General features: G+C 32.2%; 1 long non-coding RNA gene across 1 annotated transcript; it reads left to right on the forward strand.

Annotated features, from left to right (window-relative positions):
- Positions 1-3,121: 3,121 nt before the first annotated feature.
- Positions 3,122-7,386, forward strand: LOC143253551 (uncharacterized). The gene is made up of 2 exons (XR_013029688.1): positions 3,122-3,539; positions 4,197-7,386. It is a non-coding gene; the product is annotated as an uncharacterized LOC143253551 (long non-coding RNA).
- The last annotated feature ends 4,226 nt before the right edge of the window (positions 7,387-11,612 follow it).

Raw genomic sequence — 11,612 nt, forward strand, 5'->3', positions numbered from 1 at the left:
TCAAAAAAAAAAAAAAGGTCCATAAACACCAGAACTTGAAATACCACCCCAAACATTGACACCAGGCTGATTTAGCTGTTGTTCTAATGTTAAATGCATGTTCTCACTATACCAGTAAACACAATTATGTCTATTGACATGACCGGATAATTTAAAAGAAGCTTCATTACTCCACACAATGTTATCTAAAATTCCTGGGTTTTCTTCAATCTTGTTCAGCATAATTTCACTAAATTGCAGTCGCCTGTCTGGATCATCCTCCAATAAGCCATGAATTAGTTGTGGTCGATAGGGTTTCAACCCAATTTGCGTTATAATTCGCCTAATAGAGGTTTGTGGTATGTTCAATTCCATAGAAGCTCTTCTGGTGTATTTGTTTGGACTTTGAACAAATGCATCGGCAACACGTTGCTTATTATTCTCTGTACAGACTGTTTTGGGTCGACCAGTTTTAGCAGCATTAAGGATTGAGCCAGTGGCATCGAATTTGTCACGGATACGATAAATGGTTTGTCTTTTTGGAGCTGGAGTATCAAATGTTTCAACCCACTTTCTCCTTACGGTTTCAGTATTTTGAGATTTCCAATACTCTTTTACCACCCATATTCTTTTATCTGTATTTAAAGTATTTGACATTATGGGTTCTATTAACAATCTAAAAAAAAAGAAAGAAAACAGATTAAATTAAAACAAATGTAATTATAAAATTGTAATTATATAACACAAATAATATAGTTGCAACATAGCTATAATATACAATTGCATTAATATAACCGATACATAAACCTATTCCAAATGCTGTCCACCTACTTTTGGCTCACCCTGTATATATATATGTGCACAATGTGGATGATCCCCAAAAGAAATGCCTTCATTATTTATTTTGATTAGAAAAGGACATCAATATAAATTTAATTCACCATTACCTAACCATTTTAGAGCTCTTTACGTGTTTTCCATGTGTTGTTAATTTTAGAAATTTGCTTATTACAAATTCAAATTCACGAACAACTAATTAACAACTGTTTCAGGATATGAAAGAACTAATTGCTATAAAGTTGTAATGTAAATGGTATGATATTTCCATCTCTCCACTAAATATGTTTGACATATTATTCACAAATACATATCAACTAGATGGTAAAGGGTTGTATAGGAACAAAATTAGATTACACTGACAGTGACGTAAAGATTTTCTTCAAAGTGAAACAGAAAGTTACTGTTATGCCATGCTTCAGGGAGAAATTGAAGATCATGTGTGAATTAAAATAAGTGGTTTGAAAAAAATAAAATGGTTTGACATATGTTATGAAATACGAATTCACAACAAAATAAATTCTGTTACATTTTTTTTTTAATTTACGTAAAATTTTCTATTCCGTAATTTTTTATAAGAATTTCCACGATAGAGTACATTTTAAATGAACTACAGGATTGACCCCTAAAAATACTTGTTCTGTGGGTTCTGTTGACTCCTTAAAAAAAGTTAAGCGTAGGCCCTGTTCATTCTCGAATCAGTACAGTTTTCTTATCTACGTTGCCAATAGCTTGGAAATGTGAGCGATTTCAATCTGAGTTTTTCACTTTTGCGTTTAGTAGTAAACATGGAGGAGGAGAAACGTTGTCGTAGGTTATTCCGGGCAAGCATATCAGTTGGAAAAAAAGTAATTGTAATTCTACTCTGGTCTACAAGTTCAGGTGTGGGCTGCAGTAGAGCCTGGCGGCGGATCAGTCCTGTTATTCTGTTTTGGTCAGGGATTTTTGTCTCATAATAATAATAATAAAACAAAATAAAAAACCTCGGGTTAGTCGTAAGTCCTTGGTCACCTGATTACTTTATTGTCAGTACTTCACGCATGTTGCCTTCCCTCGTTGCAGTGCATGACATCGGAAAGTAGTTTTAGCTACAGTAGATTTAGTTGATCATTTTGTGCCGCAATGTAGACAGAATACGACTCACCCTACGTAATATTTAGTAACAGGGACAGGAGACTGCACGTTGCGTCATCTTATCACTGCGTAACAGCATGTATTTGTGTAAATTGAGAAATTTAACTTGATTATAAGCTCCTATGGGTCAGGTATAAAACCAAATTTATGTTAAAAAGAACTGATAAACAAATTAAAGGTATAATATGATATAATTAAAGTCGTGGTGCAGTTTTATAATATATATTATCTTTACGAACTCATAAATAATAAGTTGTATAAAATAACGAAATAATTTTATTTTTCATGTCATTGCTTGAATTTATTTTAAAAAATAAATAATTACACTAAACAAAGTGAAGCTAATTGGACCTGTTTTATTCACTTTCAATGTTACGATGTATGCTAACATGTTTTTGCAGGTAAGTATATATCATTACAGATTATAAAACAAACAAAACATGGCTGGTATGCGTTTTAACATTTTTATTAATAAAGCAGAGAACAACGTTTCAATCTTCCAAGGACATTTTCAAGTTAACCATTCCGAGATGCATTTTTTGTTTCAAGTGGGTTTTTTGTCATCAAGAAGAACAATACATGGTTTAATGTGTAAAACAAAATGTACGGAGGGAAAGGAATGCTAAATGTACTTGTACTGAAAAATAATATATTTTGAAATCATTGCGAGTTGTGGATTTGTTTGTATTGTCATATGGTGAATTATTACAAGCACTTCTAACGTAGAAGTGTGAATTTTGTGTGATTTTTGTCATAATGAGCTATATTTCCGAAATAAACACACAAGTAATATTGTTTTTTTCCGATTTTATCGAGTAAACTTAAATTTAAAAAGTATGTTCATTTTCTCGTTGATTGAGTTTTGGTTATAATTTTTAAATTCATCAAATATTTGAAACAGCTTTGTTCGTAATTTTGAACACGTAGGGCAAGGTCTAAACAAGTTTACAATCAACTAGATTTTGATATATTTGATTACAACTTTAAATTGTTTAAAATACAACTTTTAAATAGTTTGGGCTTGTATGTCGGGAAAACTTAAACTTAGGTTTTCCTTTTTATATTTTTATAAAGAACATTCTTGATGATAGATGGCGCTATAATGCATCAGGATATTTCTTTTTTGTTAAAGAAAACAATATTCGAGATAATAGATGGCGCTACGGGATATTATATCGCAATATAAAGGTTAGATAATAGGTGTTATATGGTTGTGCACTTCCGCAAAATTTCTAGAATGTTCTTTTGACTTTTCGTTAAGCATGTTACACAATTTACCTTAAACCTTTTATAAAAACAAATGTTTATTAATTTTAAATACGTTTGGTGCTTAATAAAGATCTAAAAGTTAAAACTTTGCGTCAGAATATGGGAGCTATATTCTCTACTTGTTGCACTAGAATACAGTGAAAAGGCCCATGAGTGCTATTTAAGGCGTTTTTTCGTACCTCGTGACGTAGTTGGTAACGTCAGAGAGTATCGAATGGTAGGTTGAAAGGGAGCGAAAGCGGATGTTGAGCGGAAGGTAAAGGAGAACGGCGGAGCGTAGAAGAACAACCAGAGGCGTCGTAACGGCAACGATGAATTCGGTTATATTAGCTAAGTTTTCTTTACAGTTGTGAAGTACAGTACTTCAATGGCAGATTTTAAGATAACACTAGAGAAATATCAGTTTGATATAATAATTGCATATTCTTATTTAAAAAAAAGAAAGAAATAGCGCTGAAGAGTTATCGTGTAGATGCAAATATAACTAAATGTATTGCTACGATAGACGTAAATTTTTGAGTAAACATCCCGATAGTAATATGTGATGCTAGTTTAATCATCTGCTGCTGTTTTTTTCGAAAAGTTAAGTAGGGGGAAGATTTAAGAAAAACACTCGTGTGCTAACTATGTATTTGTTGTTGTAGTTGTAATGAGCTTCCCTTTCATGCTGTAGTAATTTCTGGAAGAGGACTACATGATAATCACTTTTTCCCTTTGGCGCAGTCTGCATAAAAAAACAAAAACGAAACGACAATGTGAAGATCAGGTTTTTAAGTTGGAATGCTTGGATTACCTTTAGAATAAAATCCTTTTAATATGGTCTTTTCAAACTTAACTCGGCGTCTGTTTAAACATTTTATGTATAGGTGTTACTATATATGATGCGACTATAATTACAACTCGCTTGCATATAGTCTCTAGGCTGTCGAACAAGGGTGGAAAGGGGGGTTAAAGATACTGGTCTTGTTTTTTAATAGGTTCAACTGATGTATAGATTCTACTGTACTTGCAGTTGAGGCTATAGGTGAATCTACAATATCTAACGTTGCCTTTTGATGGTAAAGGATCTCGAAATAACTAACTGCATAAGGAGTGTGTAAGTACTGCAAGGACAGGTAACTTTCCTACTAACTACATCGTTTTTGTAGATTGTTAAAAGATGGAAGTCGAAATTGCGAAATGAGTTGCACGTATTTTGTGTATTGTGTAAGAATGATGAACTCTTGGGGATGGGTTACTTTTTCTGTTTAAGTATAATTGCAGAACGGAAGTTACTGTCACGGATGTTATTCGCCATAGTCGTAGAAGAATGGTCATCTGTTCCTAGTTTGGAGGAAGTGTAACATTCTGACTCTTGTATAGGGTAAGCTGTATTTGGGGCGTTAACAACTTTGCGTTTTTACTTTTTGTCTAATGTTTAATTGCTTGTTAGTTACAAAAGAGATTTACATTCAAAGTTGAACTCTGAATACCATGCAAGACTTGCTGTACGAGTTTACTGTAACTGAGGTGATAACGTAAACCGTCTAGCCTCAATAGATATTTTAATGGAAATTTCCATAACTGATCTGTATCTTAAGACAAATGCCGCCCTTTACCTTGTACTGTGGGTAGGGTGGTAGTGGTTTACTTGCACCTTGATTTACTTAACTAGGTTCAGCAAAGTGAAGAATCTCCATGAGATCCTTAAGATCTTGCCACGTATGTATGATTGTTTTTCATTATGCTGTTTCTTCATTCAAACTCAACCCTGAGAACGAAGAAGAGTACTTGTAGTTGATACACCTGCAGTAAGGTGACATTTTGTATTGGTGAACATGTTTTTCTGAAGGTTAATATATGTTACAGTAACGTTAGCAAAACTTGCTAGGGAATAGGTGTTTTTGGTAAATATCACGCAGGTTCTTCAACATGAATTCTTGGTGATGTCTGAATTTCGTCCCTTTTTTTCATACTACTGACGTGTATCTGGAAGATCGTCCAACCTTGATCATGTGCCATTGGTACGTCTAGACCAATAGGTAATTTCGGTTAATTTAAGTGCATGTTAAACGAACGTGTAATTAGAAGGATGCCTCTGATTAATACTTTCTTGCTTTGATTAGTCAACTGAACTTTATACAGGTTAGGAATAATCCGAGTGTAACTCGTAACTGTCTTCAACAGAGCGTACTTGAATTACCTGAAGTAGAATGTTGATCTGTCCCATTCATAGTAATAGTTCAGAATTGTGTGCTATGCAAATACTTTTTGCGTGTGTGGCGTTTTTTGTTTTTCTTACACTGAATTAGGTCCTAAAGAATGACGTTCACCTGCAGACTTGTGAACAACTGAGATTCACGTACTGTTGAAGATCGTAATATTAGGATATGCTGATCTCGCAGCCTCAGCAAGCAAATTTGTTGGACGGAGATGTCTATTATGGATGATGAATGCACATTTGTTTAACCTCCCAAGTACTACAACTATACACCTTAATTGGAACCAAGAGGAAATTCTCCATGTAGTTGTGCATGAAAATTGTCCTGACATCTTTTGCATGGACCAAGTATAGTAAGGGGTAAACTACCACTAAACTGGATAAACAAGTAATGTATATTGTGCTGTATTTATTGTTTCAAATGTTTTTATATAAAAAGCAAAAAACACCGTAACTCTTGCTATTGTAGAAACATGAAAGTTTAGTTTTAACAAACTATTGTCTCTTAACAAACCTCAGTGTAAAGCTAATGGGTAGAATTTGTGTAATTTTATAGAACTTCTACCTACCTGATTTGTTTTTTTTTGGGGGGGGATTTGTTTACTTCTCAGAATACTTGAATAGGTTCAACACTGGATAAATCTCGGACTACGAAATAACCACAAAGGTTTGAAACGTTTCATCTATCGTCACTCTGAAAACTTAGTGAAGACTGAAGAGGGAATTGTAGATAATTGGCTTTTAGAAGTTGTATTAAGGTAACATTTTGTTACTGTAAACTGCATTTTATTTGAATATTGTCACTGAATTTCCCCGTCATTTTGGAACTTTGTTCGTGGCAAGTTTTTAATGCAGTAGTTGCCAAGTTCTGCAGCTTGAATCTTGGAGATGGGAGAACAGTTCTGTGTTTGTAACATTGGCGGTATATCTGCTGTGTGCAATTGTTAGTAGTAGTTATCACATAGAGTAAGTTAAAGTCTATATTTTTAAATGTAGAATTATCGGATATTAATGTAGCAGGCATAATTCAGTGTTTTTAAATTTTCTTAAATTGATCAAAGTATGAACTTTAGTGGTTTACGGAAAACGATTTGGTGGCTTTCTAAGTGCAGAGTTAACCAATTGTATTCGTGTCGGAATGTGCAAGTTTGTTAACTAAATTTGTATTTAGTTTGTGTACTATAATGGGAGGGTGGGGAGCTAATTTTTTTTTTCTTACGCTGTAAAGTAGGATGAGCAGAGTTCTGGAAGTCCGTAAAGGTGTTCACCAGTAACATCCCGAAATACGGGTCCTACGGTTTGGACACGACTTTCACAGTGGAGGTGTACGGTTGAATCCTGATTGGCTGATTCTGAAAAGTAGTAACGTGTTTCGTAGTCCACTATTAAGGAAAACGAACTTTATCTAACAGTCTCAGTATTTTTATTCTTGTTTTATATCAGTGAAAAGTCGTTTGTTCTGAGATCCTGTAAGCAGAGCTTTAAAATGTTAGAAGTTGCATATCTCGCCTTATAGGTGAAGCTCTTAGTACAAGACCACATACAAGTTGTATTCCATCTTCAGTGATCATTTACACCTCGATCTTTGACCGATAAGTTTCTACTTGTCATTCAACCAAGTCTTCTCGTGTGGCTCTTATAGTAAGAAGCTGAATAAGGAGTGGAAGTTTTTCATGGTGAACAGTTCGTTGTAATTTAGTGTCCTATTTGAAGTTTGTGTTTGAATATTTATCGTGTATTTTGTGAAATCTTCCAGCATAAGATACTTCTGAACATTTTATACTCGTTACCACGAGCTTGTGTACATGGACGTATCGTATGGATTGTGCACCTATTACAGGGGTGGAGTGTTGGATACTTTGTGTGGTGTTAATAAACATCAGCGTTTCATTTAACGAAATGATTAAAACCTTTTGGAGTTTTTGTATGAATTGTACGTTATTTGATTAAAAGGTTATTTACCCATATTTCTTTTTCATATTTCATTTATATTTCAACTAAACTTTAAAATATTAACTTCACGCTAAAGCAGCGAACAACTTACCGGTTTATGTAAACCGGATACAAAACATTCCTAGCTTACACAATTGGCTTTGTATTAAGTAACAAATTCATAGAAATTAAGTTACATATTAAAAAATAAAAGCCTCTATTAACCATTATTTTACAAGTGAATTACTAAAACTTCTACATTTCAAATACAACTAAGACTATATCTTCTTCGTTTGTTTCAAGAAAACTTTGAAAACATACAAATCTACAAAAACAGATGAACAAAACTGGAGATCTAAACGTCCTGAAGAATCAATCTTGTTAGAGCAGGGTTTGAATTTTAATTTTTCTGAATTTTACGAAAAAACTTATTACCCAATACTACTTACATTTTAGAAATATCTTGCATTAAAAGTTACATTTAAAAAAAAAATACTACATTTGTGCGTATTTTAACCAGTTTCATAAGGTAGCCTTAGAAAATAGTTAATCGTACAACCTATCGTGGTTCAATACCAAGTATTAAACGTACAACGAAATTTTATTTTATTTTTACATACCCAGTGAAGTAAGTTTAAAACTCGAGGGCGCCGAAACTTGTAAGAACGTAATTAGTTAACGCTGTAGCAACATTGGAGGAAAACGTCGATTTTTTTTTTTTTTACGTAATTTTTAACACTGATACATATTCCAGATAATTTTACTCATCGTAAAATGTTCCATGACTGAGTCAACTGTCTAATGCCGACTTCAAAACATGATTTCATTGAAATGCAAACCACCTGAAACTTCGAATGGTCACATATGATGGTATGTTAGTCAAATATCGCATATTCGAAATTTAGATTTTGGTCTGAGGTGTAAATAAATTTTTTTTTTATTAGAAATAAGTAACTAGTTTGAATTTGAACAAACAGGATTGTTAAAACTGCACTCTTAGAATTTACGTGAAACTTTACTTAAATGGCAAAATTTGCCATTATAAGCAGTAAATTTGATCCAATGCAGTTTCTTCGAATACATTGAATAAAGTTCAATATTCTGTGTTGCTTGTTACAATAGTGAACATTTTGGGACAAATTATGCCTGAAGATGTCTTGCGGACACAGGAGGAACTCGATTACGTGATAGCATTTTCAATCAACATTACAGAAATGTCTTTATATGTTAGTGTGGTATAAATTTAGTGATAAACAGCTAAAAATTTTCAGTTATTCTGAAGGTAAGGAATTGCAAACGTTTGGAAGTGCTTGATTAAGGATTTTAATGAATGTTGCTGAGATCAATCGAAAGGAGTTTTGCTTTTAAACTATATGCATATGTTAATATGTAGGAAATTTATGTGGAATACGGTATCTGCGCAGTGTATTCACTAGATATTAATATTCCACTACGTTGAACATTAATTTTAATCGAGAAGTTCATTCGTAGATTTTCATAAATACTCTTAATTCGTTGATTGAATAATTAGTAAGTGAGAAACAGAAATACAATTTTAGTGATACACTTGTAGAATATTTATTGTCAGATAACCTGTCTATAAGGTAAGGTATAATGAATTCATGAAAATGTTGACACTTTCCAACGATTTATTTTAAGGGACAGTTGTAATAAGAATAAGAGACATCGTCCGAGTCTAGAGTTTAAATAATTATGATGATTAAAGGTGAAATGTTTTGGATTATTCATTTGTACGAAATTTTATATTGATAATGAGATAAATATTACTTTGAAATAAGTTTATTAACTACACGCCCTAATAAGATAAGCACTTTTGGATAAGTGAAAGTGATGCACGTAATGTGTGATGGATTGAGTAAGAAAAATTAACGCAATGAGTTAATTGTCCATAATCTTTATACCATTCAGAAGAAATGTACTCTTTTTGAGATGATTTACCAATATGTAATAATATCAACGTGCAACATCTATACAGTGAATGTGCTATCAGTAATGGTAGAAAGTGGCATTAAGTTAACACATTTACAGTGCTAAGATTTCGCTAGACGTAGGGATGACCAAGCTATCATTAAGGTGAAATATTTATTGTGGTATAGTTTCTCAACTTTGCTGAGGCAAAAAGAAGGTACAATACTGATTTTTCAATGGGTTTATTATTTTTATTTGCATGATAGAATTGGAGTACAATTTACAAAGCCTTCGAAGTAAATTTTAGTAAAAATCAAGTGAAGCATTTGCTTTTGGAAAGCGTTGAGGTAGTACATTTAGGTTGCGATAAGTGTATCATGAGTACGTGCACAATGATGAATAATGGTAACTGTGATATGAGCTCATAATCAGTGATCTGACGATGATAACCATAGAATGAAATACTTGAACTCGCTAAAAGTAATCGTATGCTGGTGAGAGGAAATAAGTGCTGTACGATGTGTTTAATAAATATAATCCTGAAGTAAAATTAAATTGTTTCGAATGCAAATAAAGCTGAAATCATAAGAATTGATAAAGCATTTGGTGTGTGATCTATTCACTAAATGGAATCGTGACGATAATAGTGTTTTTGTGCAATGACTTCTATATAAATGAACTTTTAATGATTAAATTTAGTTTAAAGGATTAAGTGTGTGATACATTTATCGTAAGGAATTTTAATGTAACAATAAATTAAAGGAACTATTTACTGTGCAAGAAGTTTATTGTAAGTAATCGTAAAACAATAACCGTAAGGTTGACTTTGGAAAGATTTATCTGTAAGGGAAATTGTATGAATAAGAAGAAACATTTTCTGTCTGACGAGTTGAAATAATTAAAATGCTTAAAGTAGGCGAAATATTTGTTCTTCCATACTTTTGTACGAAATTTTATATTGATAAGAATGAGATAAAGTATTTCTTATAAGTTAATTTCTTTTTATAATAAGGTGATATACTACTGCGTGATGGATGATGTATAAGAGAACTAACATTTCAGTGAAACATTTTACAAGTAAAGTATGAAATGTGAAATAAGCAATGGAATAATGATTACATTTCAAGAAGAGGTTTACTTCATCTTGCGATGGGTTTTGTGATTTATTCGGATGTTGAATTATAATGAAAAGTAAGCATTTATTTTGCAGTGATTTCACTGTATGTGTACACATACAACTTTGAAGTAATTCCGTAAGGATGAATACTTTAGTTGAAATGATTTTCTATAAGTAAATGTATAATTATAAAATCAACTTGAAATATTGGGTATCCTGTGATTAATATTAGTAACGATACAAAGCGGCGTTATGTTAACATATTTACAGTGCTATGAATATTATACGTAAGCTTTCTAAGCTATCAGTAAGGTGAAATATTCGTAATAAGTAATAATAATCAAAACAGTATTATAAAGTATTTGATGTAGGATCATTTGATTAAATTTAATTACAATTATGTAAATAAGAAAAATGAATTTGCTGTGTTTACTGTTAGTTTGCTTAAAATGATAAGAATAAAAAAGGACATGTCAGTGGAATTGTTTTAAAATAATATAATAGTTAAACTGAGGTTAAATGCCAGAACGTATTCCATACAAGAAATGTGATGACTACAATGTGTTGAAAATTTAGTGGGTGATAAGTTGAATGTAGTGAAATTGACATGAAACAACGTAGTACAGCCTTAACTGTGCAGTGACTTCACTTTAAATATTTTGATTAAAAAAGTAATAAGAAAAAGCGTTAGCAGTTATGTAGTGCAACCTAATGTAACTTACATTTTTGTGGTGAGCAATAAGGAAAAGTGTTAGCAGTAATGTAGTGAAACCTAATGTAATTTACATTTTTGTGGTGACAACGTTTTCTTGTGTTGATGATTTTCCTGTTGTAGGAGAATGAAAGTATTCATATCATACAGTAGAATTCTGTGTGAAAAGACGGCGAAGTTTAAAAATATTGGAAAGAAAAGTGTTGTAAAATGGATTAATTGACTAATAAAGGAAAGCTTATAAGACAAAGCAATTAGTAAGAAGTAAATAAATAGGAATTATTAAATTGCTAATTTCTAGGCGTATTAACGATTGCAGTAAAGAAATTGGATTAAAATGCGTTCGCTTTAAATATTACAAAAGTAAGGTAGAAAATGAGTTATATACAAGTATGTCATAATAAACAAAATAAAAGTTACTAGACGATGAGCTTATTGTGTGTTAAATTATAAGCAAAAGTGTAAGGTAAAATGTGTTGTACTGTGACCTCACTAATAATTGT

This window comes from Tachypleus tridentatus, chromosome 6 (genome assembly GCF_004210375.1).
Source record: "Tachypleus tridentatus isolate NWPU-2018 chromosome 6, ASM421037v1, whole genome shotgun sequence".
NCBI classification, from domain to species: Eukaryota; Metazoa; Arthropoda; class Merostomata; order Xiphosura; family Limulidae; genus Tachypleus; species Tachypleus tridentatus.